This window comes from Xenopus laevis, chromosome 7L, assembly GCF_017654675.1.
Source record: "Xenopus laevis strain J_2021 chromosome 7L, Xenopus_laevis_v10.1, whole genome shotgun sequence".
Lineage (NCBI taxonomy): Eukaryota > Metazoa > Chordata > Amphibia > Anura > Pipidae > Xenopus > Xenopus laevis.
In genome coordinates this window covers 54,169,585-54,185,895 of record NC_054383.1, presented here as the reverse complement: position 1 = coordinate 54,185,895, position 16,311 = coordinate 54,169,585, and the positions used below count along the sequence as shown (strand labels likewise).

The following is a 16,311-nucleotide window of genomic DNA, read 5'->3' as shown; positions in this document are numbered from 1 at the left end:
TGGTTGTCATTTCTCCTCTCTGGTCTCTGCTGTATAGGTGAACGGCCCTACACGCCCTTGCCAAAGCCTTAACTATAACACTGTCTCTTAAGCTAATGCCTAAGATGCCTTTGCATGCATAAAAAAAGCTGGCCAAGAATCATCCACTACGCTTGCAGCTTCTTTCTTCTTCACCTGCACCTGGAACAATTGGGTGCAGACACATGCAAGGCTTTGCATTTCCTTTCATAATCCATTATGATCGGGCTAGTACTATGTTCTATAGTTAGGCTGTCAGCTGATGGAGGAAAGTTGACTTTAGAGGTAGGGTGGGGGCTGATGGAGAATTTGGGATGAGGTTACAAGTAAAAGTTTTGGCATGACTGAGAAGTGACAGTGTGAATCATGCATACAGGTCAAGGATTTTCGTGGTGTTTGCTTGCTTTGCCATGGATATACTTATATTGTAGAATTTAGGGTTTCAGAGTAGATTGTTTTGAATCCATATCTTCCATTCCTTTTTTTGATGCAGTCCCATTTTATTAAAGTTAGTTGGAAAAAATCTAGTAACCATGGATTTGTCATACAGATACTAGCTGCAAATGGCATATATGTATACGGTATAGTATTGCTAGTGCCTTTTTGTCCTTCTGACTGAAGAAGTGAGATTGCTGTCAAGTGATACTTTTGAGTCTGGGCTGGCTTGAAGATCAGCTATTTGTGACATTGCTGTGCCAAATTCTTTTTTCCCCTCATTATACAGTATATAAATGGACAGTAATTGAAAGAAAATGTAAGCTCTCTCTGTTCCACATACACAGCTGGAAATGTGCCTGTTTATTCAACTTGAATAACTTATGGGGGGAAATTACTGTCTTGTTAATATAATATATATGTAAGTTGCTTAGAATTACATTTACTTTCATTATGGAAATAATCAGTTTTTAGGTGGATGACCCCTAAAAAGTATTTTAGCTTATCCAGATTACTGCTAATATTGTACACTGATTGCATTTTTAACTTGCACAACTGTAAATTCTAAACTACCTGTATCTCAATGTGCTCTGGAGTCCATGTGTTCTAGGGTCAGTTACTGAACTGTACAAGTGACTGCAGGTTAACAGCTGTTACTTCTGCGGTTGCTGTACAAATGTTTTATTTGTTGATTATTTACAGTATTCCAACTTGCTTGTAAAATTGCCTAAAGGCTATGGCACAATATGCATTTTGTCTACTGTGAAAGAATGCTAGGTATGGGCCAACGTGTGTGTGTGTTTTTTTTTTTTTAAACGTTTTCCATTTGTTGTAGCAAATCATGGGTTAAATTATCTCATGTTTCTCAATTGATCTGTTGTAATGAAGTTAATTTTTTCAACTTAATTAATTTCGAAAGCAGTATCTGTCTGTTTATGTTCTGGGTACTTCTGGTTCTGACTTCTCAAGTGCATTTACTTTCATAATGCAAAAACCCTCTTTGAGGGTGTCCAGTCTCGTATCCACTGATCACTGTTTTGCTTTCATGGATTTGCATTGTGCCAATGAACATTGTGCTTCACCCACCTTTTTTTTTTTTTAAACTTTGCTGCTTATCTCTGGAACTCCCTCACAACCTGCATGTACCAAGCACCAACTCTTACTACTAAAAAAACAACTTGAAATATAGTGTAGAAGTTTATGTGTAGGCTGAACTACTGTACTTGTCGATTTATGAAGTACTACAGTGATAATCGCTTTCCCCTGCCTGACTGAGTCCCTACACAAAGGATGCTAAATCTGTTGTTACTTATATATACAGTCCCTAAAGTTTAAAGTTATATTTGTTATTCCTCAAATTGTGTAGACTACAATTTCTTAATCTCAACCGTTAGTGCTCAGTCAGTAAGCATATGAGTCTGGTTGTTGCACCAGAGCCCATAAGGCAAACGCACCCTGCAATTGCCCACTCCCCCAGGGCCGGATTTACATAGCAGGCACCCCTAGGCCTGCTGTCGTTCATCGTCCCTGTCCCCTCCCTTTTATTTGCTCAAATTTTCATCCTTCATCATCATTTATCGTTTTCACCGAAGCAATGGGGATTGGTGCACAGGAAATTTAAAAAACTGTATATGATGCACATGTCCAATGTTTCTGAACCAATGTGGTTGGGTAACATGCCTCCCCCTAAAATCCTGCCGCCCAAGGCCCAGGCCTTGGTGGCCTCTCCACAAATCCGGGCCTGCACTCCCCTCATTTGTGCATCTGAACAACGTTTTTGGGTATGTGCATGCTACCCCCAGCCCACCACATGTGGTAGTCAATCTAAGGACCTCAATCTATGGATGCTCACCCATGGGGAAAGGTGGAAACTATGAAAAACATAGAGGCTTCCATCTATTTCTTTGCACTTTGCACCCTTTTAGTTAATGACATAATTATACATAATTGCATGAAAATGCAGAGGGGATCACATGCTCCATATGCCTTTGACCTTAAATAGTAATGATAAGTCTCCCAGTGTGTGTCCAATGCAATATTTGCTCCTGAACCTTGCTGGCTGAATCAATTTACACAAGTGCTTGCCCGACAACATTTCAGCATCACTTTTTAAGAAGGTCAGAATGTCGGGATCTAATCCTATTATCTTGATCTGCAGCATTTAAATGAAACATCTAGCTACGTCTTACTGGTCAGTTAGATATTAACTATTAAGGGATACTGTCATGGGGAAAAAACATTCAGAATGAATCAGTTAATAGTGCTGCTCCAGCAGAATTCTGCACAGATTTTTTTATATTCAATTTTGAAATCTGACATGGGTCTAAACAGATTGTCAATTTCCCAGCTGCCCCAAGTCATATGACTTGTGCTCTGATAAACTTCAATCACTCTTTACTGCTGTACTTCAAGTTGGAGTGATATCACCCCCCTCCCTTCCCCCCCCAGCAGCCAAACAAAAGAACAATGGGAAGGTAACCAAATAACAGCTCCCTAACACAAGATAACAGCTGCCTGGTAGATCTAAGAACAACACTTAATAGTAAAAACCCATATCTCACTGAGACACATTCAGTTACATTCAGAGCAGATATCAGCAGCACACCGTAGATATGAACAAACGTGTATTTTATTGCATCAAATTATTTTAAACAGGGCCCTGTTTAAAATAATTTGATGCAATAAAATACACGTTTGTTCATATCTACGGTGTGCTGCTGATATCTGCTCTGACTGGATAATTTGGCCCTGTAACAGGCGTGGGTCCTTTAGTACAGCACCTGGTACCGCAAAGGTATGTGTTCAAGGCCTTAAGCTCTCCACCTCAGTTTCTACATTGTTACATTGAGAAGGAAAAACAGCAGCCTGCCAGAAAGCATTTCTCTCCTAAAGTGCAGGCACAAGTCACATGACCAGGGGCAGCTGGGAAATTGATATAATGTCTAGCCCCATGTCAGATTTCAAAATTGAATATAAAAAAATCTGTTTGCTCTTTTGAGAAATGGATTTCAGTGCAGAATTCTGCTGGAATAGCACTATTAACTGATGCGTTTTGAAAATAAAATGTTTTCCGATGACAGGATCCCTTTAAACTCTTCTGCCTTGTAGAGGAGGTCCTCAACCAGGAAAGGAGGTTGTTAACAAGACACTCAAACTGTGAAAACCATCAAAGTCTTGTTTTACTCTGCAATTTATTAAGACTACAGGAAATAAATCCAGACCACCAGTGGAATAACCATCCTAGCTGTACCTTGATGCAACAGAAACAGTGGCCCAAAGGGTATTGTTTTTAAAGAGAGAGAGATCTAGCAATGCCCTGGTGTGCAGTTAAAGCTTTTTATACAAAAATATGCCACGGGTTCCAGTCAAAGAAAAAAGTAACCAAATTGTGGGTTTGAGATATGCTGCATTTTTACTTTGTTTCTTTGATGATATACTGCAGATCTGCCATGCAACATCAACTTTTATAGCTTTGCACAACTGGTAAGTATTTTAATTTAGCATGAATAATGTGTTTCAGGAGACTCCTAGCCCTAGCAGTGCTTAGCTCACAGCCTAAGCACTGCCTCTTCCTGCATTGTATAATGCATTTAAATATGTAAGTACTGCTGGAATGCTAAAGCTGTACACTTTGGTTTTGCAAAATTAAGAGCAAAAATTAGCATTGTATGATATACTGTTAATTATTAAACTGCAAACCATAATAACACATTGTATAACGTTTTGCTTAAAGGTTGCTTTTTTTGTTGGTGCAAAAAATAACTTTTTTTACTAAGATGTTTTAATACATGCACTATGTGACCTTTTTCTGCTGGTAGATGAGGTACTACAGTTTTCCAAATTTATTACAAATAAGTGCAGAGGTAAATTTCTGTCCCGTGAATGACATTTACTACATTCAGACATTAGTGTTTAGCATTACATATTTTTGCTCACTATACAGGGTTAAAATGGGATCTTTCTGTTTGGATAAAGCCTTCAGGAATAAAAAATGTTTCCATTTAAAAACACCTCCCTGTCTCTTCCTGTCCTGGAGGCTTTGCAGAGTCTTTGATGTCTCTCTCGTAAACCAGCCCTCCGTCTCTCTTTTCCTTTACCCAATTGTTTCCACTTACACACTGAACTTTTGTGAAAGTTAGATTTTACAAAAGGCAATTTACAATCTTTTTGATAGCTGCATGCATTTTCATGGAAATGCCTTTTTAAATTAGGCTTTGCTTACATATAGTGCATTCAAAAATTTTTGTGTAGATCACAAATTTGTTGTTATATCTGTTTTTTTTGTCTTGAGTTGTAAGCATGTACTGTATATAAACCACTGTATATAAACCATGCGGATGGTAGAAGCAGCACTTATTTAGGAAGTTGGTAGTCTTAGTGTAGAGCACCAAAGCTGGCACTTGGTCGACAATGTCATACTTACAGGCTTATGATGTACTGTCTGTATGTCAGCCTTACTAATGTTCCACGTATCCCTTTCAGAGCATGTGATTATGTCCTGAGAAAGTTCTTTCTAGATTCTAAAGCTAGTCAGGGGCGGAACTACTGCCAGTGCAGGGGGTGCGACTGCACCAGGGACCAATACTGGGGCTAGTTATTGCTTCTGGCCCCTTCTTAATAAGATCTTTCTGACAATGGTATCAAGTAGATATTGCAGTACATGGGTACTTTAGCTTTATGTCTCCAACTATATGCTGGTGCACTCAAAAATCCAAAACATAGTCACTGCCTGGGTGCTGGTTAAACATATGACACAGAACTTCAAGAAAGAACTCTCAGGACTTAGTTCAGTGCAAAAAATTTTAATTTATTTATTCCAACGTTTCGGCTCCTAACTCAAGCTGTCATCAGTGTCAAGTTCTCAGGACTTGATAAAAAGTATAGGTGTGTGTGTGAGACATCAAATTAATTTATAGCCGCAATTCCAGGGCTACAGTGACCATCAGTGAGAGACGTGCATCTGCCCCCAGTACTGTGTCAAAACCATGGTATTTAGTGTAATAAAAGCATGTTAATGGCATCGCCACCTATAATAACATCTGAGTTCCAAGAGAAGATACGGAACTCTTTAACCAGCAGGAGTAGAGTAAACATCTCGGTAGGCAAATAGGTTCCTGTGTGGGACCGAAACGTTGGATGAATAAACCTTTTTTATCTTTTTTTTTTTTTTTTTACCTTTTGTCTGTTTTTTGCTTAAAATCCTGTGAGTGCCATCACTTTGCACTTTGTATGTACTGTATGTATGTCTATATATATATATATATATATATATATATATATATATATATATATATATATATATATATATATATATATATATTTTATAATGAGAATCACACTTTGGGAGTTTCATATTCTCAGCTAAAAATACCACAGCTGTGACTCATGGGGTTATCCAATGCTCAGACACACAGATTGCTTTCTCTCTGAGTTTTTTTTTTGAGGAGAGAGCTGGCAGAGCAGATAAAACAGGGTTGGCTCAATTCAACAGTGAAAGATTTCTGAGCAGTAAACTGCTTTCAGTACTGCAGGATTTATCTGCTCTTAGAGTCAGAAAATGGCTTGCTTTCTGTATCCTTAACATTTTGAAACATATGCTTTGTGGGGCTGTGTATATATTTTTTTGTTATAGATAGATAGATAGATCAGTTTGGCTGTTTGTTAATACATGCAACGAATGATAACCAGGGAGACTCCCGTATGAGCATAATTTGATTACCTCCTGGCCATTGTGTGAATGTCCATAATAGTATCTACAAATAGCAATTTACTATGGAAACACAATTTCAGTCAGAAAAAAGAGGGAGAGAGAGTGTGTTTGCATGTGAGCTAATGAGACATTCTTTATACAAAATATGATATTCTTTATACAAAATATAATAATCTTTACTTAATACTAACATTTACAGACAGTTGTGATGCAAAGAGGAAATACAAATTATTTGTATAAGTAGACAACGTCTTTAAACATTCCACTGGCTGTTTACTATCATGCATATTTTATTGTAGAAAGATCATCTTCCTCATCTATTTACAGCATCTATTTCACTGCTTGCAAACAGAATGCTGGTTATGGAATCTTGCTTGGAGATCTCATGACATGGAGACTCTTTGAGGGCTTAGGTAATAATTATTCACTAAGAAATAAGTGTAATAGGGAATTGCTTTGCTCCATGTAGTTCTGAATCTGAACATGCTTTATTTATGAGTAACTGAAGAAAAAGGGAACATACAAGTCCTGGACATTGTGCTGCAGATCTCCTGTGTGCCATAACTCCTAATGAGAGCAAAGGACATAGCCTACATATTCCTTGGTCTCATATTAGCTTGGTCTCATTTTCCCTAGTGTGTATATACACAGTTCAAAATCTGCTGAATTTAGACAAAAAGAACCAACTGAAATAAATCTTACAGAATATTACTCTTTGCTGCTAGAAGAGTTCTTCATAAACAAGCTTGTCCTTTTGCATGAGCAGAATGGCGGCAAATGGCACCTGTCTAAAAAACTCCTCCATGTCACTGATGTGTAATTTCATGAATGTTCTGCTGATGTAGAAACTTCCATCTTTAACTTGTAAACTAATAATCTTTAGAGGGACAGGACAGTATTTACTGCCAGGTGCTCCTAACTTAAAACATCTGTCCCTTTAGGAAACTGCAGAGCTCATTGTACTCTAAGGCTGGCTCCAAAGTACTCAAAATAACAAATCACATCTAATAAATCCAAGTTACCCAGAAACAGTTTAAAGCAGGGCAACAGTAGCATTCACTGTTAAATATAATTCAAAAGTTCAAAAGAACTCCCGATTTCTACAGATATGAATATGGTATACATTTTTTTTAAACTATAGAACCATCATTATGGAATATGTTTTATGTTGAATCTGCACAGAGTGTGCCTTGTGTTATGCTGCGATCCGTATGCAAACAATGCAGAATAAGCACCTTGCTTCTTTGAAAGGGCTTTCACATCACTACATCTGTGTAAAAATTTGTCACGGTTACTTCTATTTTTCTGCTACTTGTTTAATATGTTTACTGTATATTATAAAATGCATAATCCCTTATAATTCACAATACAATACTTTTCCTATAAATCACTTATTTCTAAGTTGGTTCTTTACATTTGTTCATGCTTCACATGCTTCCTAGAACACTACACTTGTGATTTCATTATAATCATAATATGAGTGCTTTTGGGTGTGTCCAGTTTAGGAAAAGCTTGCAAAGCAATTGAGTGATGCTATATTGGATCTGAGTATAAGACCCAGCAGTGATTGGACTGGAACAGGATAGCCTTTAAGACATCCTTCACATCCGAGAATGGCATCACTTCTTGCCGCCATGGTCTCCAGAGTTTTGCTAAATGTGGGAATACAATTCCTCGGTCTCATGACCTCAACCATCTACTATTCTGATACTATGCAATTCTAAAGCTGAAACTAAGAAGCATAAAAAAAGCCTCCACATTCAACAATATGGCCTGCTGACCAAAGAGTTGGATATGGATTTGAGTATTCTTAAGTATGTTTCATGTGCTCAGTTTTGAGCATTCGAATAAGTGAGTAGAACCTCATATTTCAGCATCTAGTAAATGTATGCCACAATAGCCTCCCTCCTTGATCTGCCATATATGTGAAACTGCCCAAACAATCGCTTCCTCTACAATATTCCACTAAATATTTAGTTTTTCTGTATCATTACTGGCTAACTGGCTTATAAATATTTCCAGAGACAACTTTGCATTATTAAAATTATGTTCCAATTTTAATTAGAGGCATCCTACAACTTCATTCAACATGAGCCCAGTTTATAGAGTTATTGTTTACATAACAATTAAGGAAACAACAAGATATTTGGGCAAAATAGGACATAGAGGCCTGTAAGAAGTGGCACCACAACTCTGCTAATTATCCATGCTAATGTAATATCACTTGAAGTGTATTGCTCAAAATTTGTCAGTGAGCGTTTCTAAACAGTTGTGGCCTGACCTGTGAGTGCATTGGCTTGGTTCACGCAAATACCATTATTGTAGATGCAAATGTATTTTTCAGACATGCTTTGCTGGCCAACCACTGGCTAGGGGTCATGAAGGCGGCAAATACTCCTTTATCCTAAGAACTCAGTCATGTACTCTTGAAAATATGATTATTATTATAAACAGTGCAGCACTGTACAATAGAATGATGTGTACATTGAACATACCGATTACATCCAAAAGTACAACAGAGAATTAATTCAAGAGGTAAAGAGGGCCCTGTTGACTGGTTTCACTAATGGATACAATTGGCTAAATGCTACTTTTCAAAAGGGAGCTGAAATCTCAGCCACAAAACATGACAAAACTACTGCTGTGAAAGATAAAAGGGGTTTTAAACATTTAAGTGCACTTTTTAAAGTAGGCAAATGACTGACTATATCTTTTCAAAATGTAATTAAATATTTTTTCCCCCTTAACTACTCATTTTTAAAAAATTCCCTCTAACCTACTCATCTCTATTCAATGAATTTCATTTAGGAAACCGGTTTATTACAATAACTACTATATATTAAAATCAATGGATGAGTAAAGTCCTTACTATGTGCTTCGCTTTGGTAGCACAAAACCATTTTGATCTTGAAGTTAGCCTTCTTGTGGTTCAAGTAGTTATACTGCTGCTCTGCCATTGCCTAATACTGCTGTTCTGGTAAAATGTATTGCCACTGACTAAACATAGCCTCTTGAAAAGGTGAAGGGAACAAACTGAAGCACCACTTGGTGGGCTAATGGGTGATTTTGCATACAAACATAGAAGTGCTTGTAAAAGGAGCTTAACATATTGATTGCCAAAAGCGGATTATCCCATCACCATTAATGAGGGTCTGGAAAAGCTTAATTATTAAGACTTGCTTAATGAATTTAATCAGACCGTTCTGTATACCTTTCTGTAAGGCAAAGGTTCCTAAAAAGAAACAATTATTTTTGTACCATTTAAAAAAAAATAAAAATAAAATATATACAATATTTATTCATACATTTGCTGCTATTAAAGCTTTATTTGTTACAAATTATTCAGTGTTTCTTTTAGCCCAATGTTAATAAACAATATTTGGGCGCACTTTGGTGCAACTTTTCAAAATATGAAAAGTACACTAAACTAGGACATAATCTACCACTCCTGACAAACTTGCTGGCCATTGTTATAGCAATGCACTTAATATGAATGTTTTTTGTTTTTTTGGTAACAGTAGACTATTCAGGAAAGTGGTATAATGAAACCTTTAAGCTAGTGCCACATGGATGTGGATTTCAAAGCTTTGCTTGCAGCGATTAGGTCCTGAATTTGATTGTGATAATGTGAATAATTTACAGGTATTTCTGTAGAGTTCTTAAATGCGTTGGTGCTAAAGATAATAATTAAATAATAGGATGTGTTTTGGATGGGTAGCCCCATATTAACAAGGTTAGTTTTTGTGTTGAAGTCAGAAAACTAATAAAAACAAATATTTTGACATTGTAGCAAGCTTGTCTGATAAGTAGGCTGTAGCTCCATTACTAACTAACTAACTGGCAAAAACCGTCCCCTTTCTTCAGAATTTGTTTTATTAAAAAACACTGTGTTTCTTGTATAAAGTCTCTATTCTGTTTTATATTGTTTTAATATAGTCTACTAATGAACTGCCTTTTTATTTTATTCATGCTGAATGCTTTGTGTTAAAGTTAATTTACAATGTTATGCAAATTCTGTTTAACTTCAATCAAGTTTTTAATTATGTTTTTACCACAGTAATTCCCATTTGAATTGTCATCTCCTACTAATTTGCAGGAATATTTTTTTCATTCATTAAGTAAAACTTGTTTCACTAAAATCCTGCTTTCAGGGTTTTTTAAGCCAAAATATATTTAAAATGTAAAAAAATTAAAAACCTCTTCAAAAAACCTTCAAAAATGTCTCCTAAACCTAGAAAACACTTTCATAATAATATATAATAACTTACTTTCTTTCTTTTTCTTTCATTCATTCTTTCTTTCATTTTTTTAACTCTTTTTCTGGGCCTCGAGGGTTTTTTTTCTTAACAAAACCCCGCACATTTAGGGAAAAGGGGTATTTAGAAATTACTCTGGTGTTCTCTACTTAAGTCAGCAGTCAGAGAGAATTTCAGAAAAATGTATTCAGTTGAATCAAGGTATCAGGTATCCACTGACTACATATTTCTTCAATTTGCTTGCAAACATCAGCCATAAATGATTTTATTGTATAGTAACAGTGTAATTTTTGCAGTTTTGACTATACCTAAAACCTCAAAAAAGCATTGTCAGAACTGATAACTAAAATATCCCAAGATCCCAGAAAAGATTTGATACAGAAAAAAGTGGGCCCCATATTTTGAGGAGTAGGACAGTTTGGGGTGAATGCAGCCCCCAAACACTGTGTTGTTGCTATTAAGCATTGAAGCGATGTCGTGGAAGGGGGTGGACGGTGTAGTTTCATTGCTATGAAGAGAATTGCAGTCTCAGCAAATGAGTCCCTGATGGTGCCCCTTACTGGACTCATTGGATGTGTGTCATCATTTGGAGATGATCCAGAGCTTGGGTTGGAGTTTTTACATTCAGTTGATAAGAAACTTAATACAGTAAAATAATCTTAAGGGATTGCATATTATGTCAATAGAATAAGTAATACATCTGCATCACCCTATTTATAAAGCACATTATTGTATAGGTTGTCTTTCTTTACCTCAACCTTATGTTACTAGAAATACCAGAAATACCTGCAGTACCATAAATATGATGTAGGTATTAGTACAAGGTGCCTTCGAATATACGCCTATACTGTATTGCCCTTAACACAAACTGAACAAAAAGAAGATTGCTAAACATAGAAGGAATGTGGTGTAATCTTTGCTATGGCAACCAGTAGGCACTGCATTCCAGGTTCACTACTTGCATCCAAAGAATGGCAAATAAATTGAAGGGTTGTTTGTATGTCCAACTGCACGTGTATTTTAGCCACTGTTTGTCTGGCTTGTGCAGATAATGGACCCCAAATTTCATTTCTGTGCATTATTTTAAGCAAAGCAGACATTTTTAACTTTATGTAGTCTCTTAAATATATGTATTTTTTACTTTTGACTTTGTAATTTGTAACTGAAGAAGCCCTGTTTACATCTACCATTTTTTTTCTTTTCCTAGTATTTACTAGTTATCAATGACCTGCTTGCACTTCAGTATGAGATGTTCGTGTCAGATTATGATCTACTCTTCTATGGGCAGAGATTTCTGGTAGCCCTCAGCTTTGCATGTAATTGTGTCTGTTTTTGATCAATTATAGTTTAGTGCTGTAGTGCTATGCGCTATGTTCAGTGACAATTTAGGCTATTGTCACATTTGAAAACACTGATTAAGAAAACTTCAACTCAGCTCCATCCATAAGTGTGTACATATGGTTTTCTCTACCTGCCACTGTGCATACGGAGAGGATTTTGGCCAGATAAAGCTTAAAAATGCATATTCCGCCCAAAATCTGCTCTCTGCTCTTAAACTGAAAACAGACTCATTTTAACTTTTAATTCCACTTTCATAGCAGTATGAGAAGGTTGCAATAGCCTTAAAATACAGAACAACAAAGCATGCTCCTGCTACAGTTCACTTAAGTTCTTCTCCCTGGCCAATGGTTACAATAAAAACAAAAATGCAATCTGTCCCTGTCTAAGTGTAACTGTTTTAGTGATGAACACTACACACTTACTAGGTACTAGTTTGGCACATGATAACCTGTCAGAAGTCTGTTATATATTTTGTCCAGGAAAATGGCTCCAAATGCGTGCCACAATCCTCTTAATAGTTTCCCATGGAAAAATAACTCTTGGTATCCATTACCTTAGCCTATGCATCGCTAGATATGGAAACTTATGATTCTAGCATATACTGTATCACAATTAAAGATACTGACACATATATGGTGTGGTTAACAATGTTTACATTTTTATTTAAATACCATTTACATATTCTGTAGCTCTTTACAGTGATTATACATCATTCACACAATTATTTTCCCCAATAGTCCAAGTTCCCTATCATATTCAGACAAGTCCCTCTCTTTAGAATGAGCAATGTTAGTTAGAGACATATTGAGCTCTCTATTAAGGAGTACCTTAAATTCCCTAATTCAGGGGTGTCCAAACTTTTTGCAACGAGGGCCAGATTTGGTGAGGTGAAAATCAGTGGGGGCCAACCATTCAGCCCAAAATTCCTTAAACCATTAACATTAAATTACAAGAATCGAGTAGCAGTAATATTTGGGCACATTAGTGAAATGGTCTGCCACTTGGTCTATATTGCTGCCTGTGTGCTGAAGGTGTTAGCAATAGACACATAGTGATGCGCGGCTCTCACATACTTCTTTAGTCTACTGTACTGGAACGTCAGAACGTCTATTGCACCTACAGCCATAAAGAAGTATGCGAGAGCGGAGCATCACTATGTGCCAGTATGTGTCTATTGCTAACACTTAACACCAAATATTACTGCTACGACTATGAGATTCCTGATTGCACTATGCTGGCTTCCAGATAAGGAGAAAGTAATTATACATGGACATTCTCTGCGAGTTAGATCAGAAGAACTAAGGAGATGTAAACTGAAAGTGGTCCTCTGTGTCACTGTATTGGTGTTTGGTACAACATATAACAAAATTGTTTGTTTTTTAATTGAAAGAATAGGCTGACTTTATTTTCAACATTAGCCATATTTTTTGCACTCTGGACTTAGGGGAGTGTATTGCTCCTATTGGAAACTATCACTATATCATTGGGTGCCATGCAGTCAATAGTAAGGGATAAATAATTTGTGAAAAGGAAAACCTTACCTTTAATCAGTATTTGTATTTTTGTATAAGACCATGATATAATTAAGCATGTGCATGTGTATTATGCATGTGGATGTTGGGGCCAGTTTAGACAGACAATTTTAAATCCCTTCAGCTTGTCTGAATAGTTAAAACAGAAAATCCATTTCGCAGTTGCCTCATATTGGCACAGGTCATCTTTCAAATGGAAGCCTCATGACGTCACCTTCCTAATGGCTGGTTAGCTGTACTGACCATACACACACACATAAAATCATATGAAACAAAGCTATGATTATATGGGGCAAATTCACTAAGCGCCGAAGCGCCGAACGCTAGCGTTACTTCGCTAGCGTTTGTCATTTCCGTTACTGCACAAATTCACTAACGAACGCTGGCATAGTTTCGCTAGTGTTACTTCGCACCCTTACGCCTGGCTAGCGATGTAACTACGCAAATTCACTAACGCGCGCAGTGTACTGAACGCTACCTTTTACGCTAGACTTCCTTCGCCACCTCAGACCAGGCGAAGCGCAATAGAGTAGATAGGGATTGTTTCAAAAAAAGTCAAAATTTCTTCTAAGTCCCAAAAAACGCTGGCGTGTTTTCTACATTATGGGTGATAGGCTGAAAAAGATCGAAAAAATTTTTGGGGCTCCCCTCCTTCCCCCCTACATTTCCTGACTCATGGCAACTTACCTAGACAGTGGGCACATGTGTAGGTCAAAATAAAATTTTTATTTGATGATTTGAAGGTTTTCTAGGCATTTGTAGTGCTGATATGTATTCCTCCATTGAAATTTGAATTTGGCGCCGTATGCAAATTAGCCTTCGCTAGCGTAACTTCGCTTCACTTAGCGAATCAACGCTAGCGCAACTTCGCAACGTTACGCTACCCCTGAGCGCAACTTCGGATTTTAGTGAATTTGCGTAGCGCTGGCGAAGTGCGGCGAAGCGTGGCGAAGTTGCGCCTGGCGAAACTACGATTGTTAGTGAATTTGCCCCTATGTGTCTGTGTATGCTGGCCCTCTAGTGCTGAATGATATCCATGTAATATGAGATCAGTTGGTCTGGGGTTGGCAGGTTTGAACATTTCACCTAAAGGGAACCTATAATACAAAAAATGTTTTCCCTCTGTAGGTGGGGGAGCTCCCTCTATTGAGCTCCCTATTAAGGCTCGTGTCTTTCCTTATTCTGCTCTTCTGCAGTCTTGTCATATGTTTTCTCTGTTCTGTAAGAATTGCCTTTGCTGTTCAGTCTCAGCGTGTTTGGCATGTAACACTTTGCAGTTATAATGATCCCTTGTGCTGTGTTTCATGGAAATCTTGGAGAGCATAGAGGGAGGAGACGGATTATAAATGTGCTTGCACACTTTACCCCACCCTTCCCTACCTCCTCCTAATGGGAGGAAAAGCAAGGTCTGGGAAGGAGAGAAAAATGATTCTGATACTTTAATTTGCTGGTTTCTTTTGCAAATTGTGTTACCTATTTGAAGCTGAACCATTACTTTATAGTACCTTGTCTTATGTGTATTTATACAACATTTGAATCTTATTTTTTTCTTCTTCTTTTTTTTTTTACAGAGTACAGGCTCATTGATTTTATACAGTCTAGTCACCATGCTGATCCCAACTTTAAACACACGTTCATAAGGTAATTTTTGTTACATGAAAAATCTCTTTTCAGAAAATATATTTTAAAACATACCAAAAGTATACAGACTTTTTTTCTTAAATTAGTCAGCAGTAAAACTCATTACTGTACTCCACACTGACTCTGCAAGCAACATCAGGACAATAACATTTCAGCCCAACTGTGGAATGAATTGGAACGGTATCTGCAATCTAGACCTGATCACCCAGCAGCAGTGTCTAGACTTACTAATGATCTTGTGGCTGAATGGAAGTAAATCCCAGTAAAGTAGTATAGCAAATAAAAGACCATCCTAATTTCAATACCCTTGCTTTTGAGATAATGTTTTGGAAAGGCAGAAGTCTGGATACTTTTGGCCATGTTATCTATATGCCAGTATGTGCAGATAGAACACTTTATATATTAAGATTATATATACAGCCATTTCATTCATGGACATTTTTAAGATTTTGAATATCAGTCCAGACCTGCAAGAGAGTCTGCAGAGACTCTTGTGAATGTGTTTACACCAACTAGCCACATGTTATCACATTGAGTGATTAGTAGGCTGACTACCTCTTTGAGCAGGCATTCACAAAAAGAGTGGTTCTCTGGCCCTCTTTTTGCAACAGTGCCAACAAAGGAATATAAGCGGTTTATGGAAACTTAAAGGCAGTTGTTTTACTTAATTTAACCATCATGCTTGCAGCTTTTCAGGAATTCATTTTTTTGTTTTGTACAGTTTAGGGTGAATGGTTCAGTTGCTGCAACTAAACAGTCTTATAGACTAACCAAGTGAAAGACTGTCTTAATATTCTTAATGTTCTGCACTTTTACAAAAGGTAATGGTGTGCAGATATATTTAGTAATATATCAATGGCTTTCCTGTCTAAATATGCTCTCCTCTAGCGCCTGTGGGATTTGTGATTCAAGAAATGCTAGTATAGGGTGACTTCTTGCAAGCAGAAGGTCTGAACCCTTTCCACATTATAATCATATCCGCTAGGATGGAAGGGAGTAGAAACTCTTTAAAAAGTGTGGTTTTTGTAAATATATACTTTGTTTGTGGAATTTCGGCCCATTTTAGTGGATTGGAATTAAAAATTATATTGTTAACCTAAATGGTTAACTTATATGTTAAATGAATGTGAGCAGCCTTATTGAAAATGTGAGCAGCAGATTCTCACCGTTGTAGCTTTTTTTTGTGTTTCAGACATCAAATATCTGTTGCTTAAGCTAAATTTTCTACTGTGGCTAGCCTTGACGAGGTAAGGAATATTGCCATTGATCTCTCTCTTGCTTGGAGTGTCCCATTCAGAGTTTGCCAGCAAATAACATGGAAAGCCAGAGCTAATTAATTACTAATTAAATGCAGATGAGGTCAGCCCAGAATATTTAT

General features: G+C 37.1%; 1 protein-coding gene across 13 annotated transcripts in view; it reads left to right on the top strand.

The window, feature by feature from the left end:
* Positions 1–16,311, top strand: part of LOC108703993 (zinc finger MIZ domain-containing protein 1) — a 316,532-nt gene that overhangs the window by 130,664 nt on the left and 169,557 nt on the right. For 8 of the 13 annotated variants that reach the window (XM_041568977.1, XM_041568968.1, XM_018240327.2 and 5 more), the window contains 2 exons: positions 14,864–14,933; positions 16,126–16,180. The exons of 2 other annotated variants lie outside the window; for them this stretch is intronic. The gene's annotated coding sequence lies outside the window, so the exon portion shown is untranslated. The remainder of the gene's footprint in view (positions 1–14,863; positions 14,934–16,125; positions 16,181–16,311) is intronic. 3 more of the 13 variants (XM_041568970.1, XM_018240328.2, XM_041568969.1) reach the window with 1 other exon arrangement.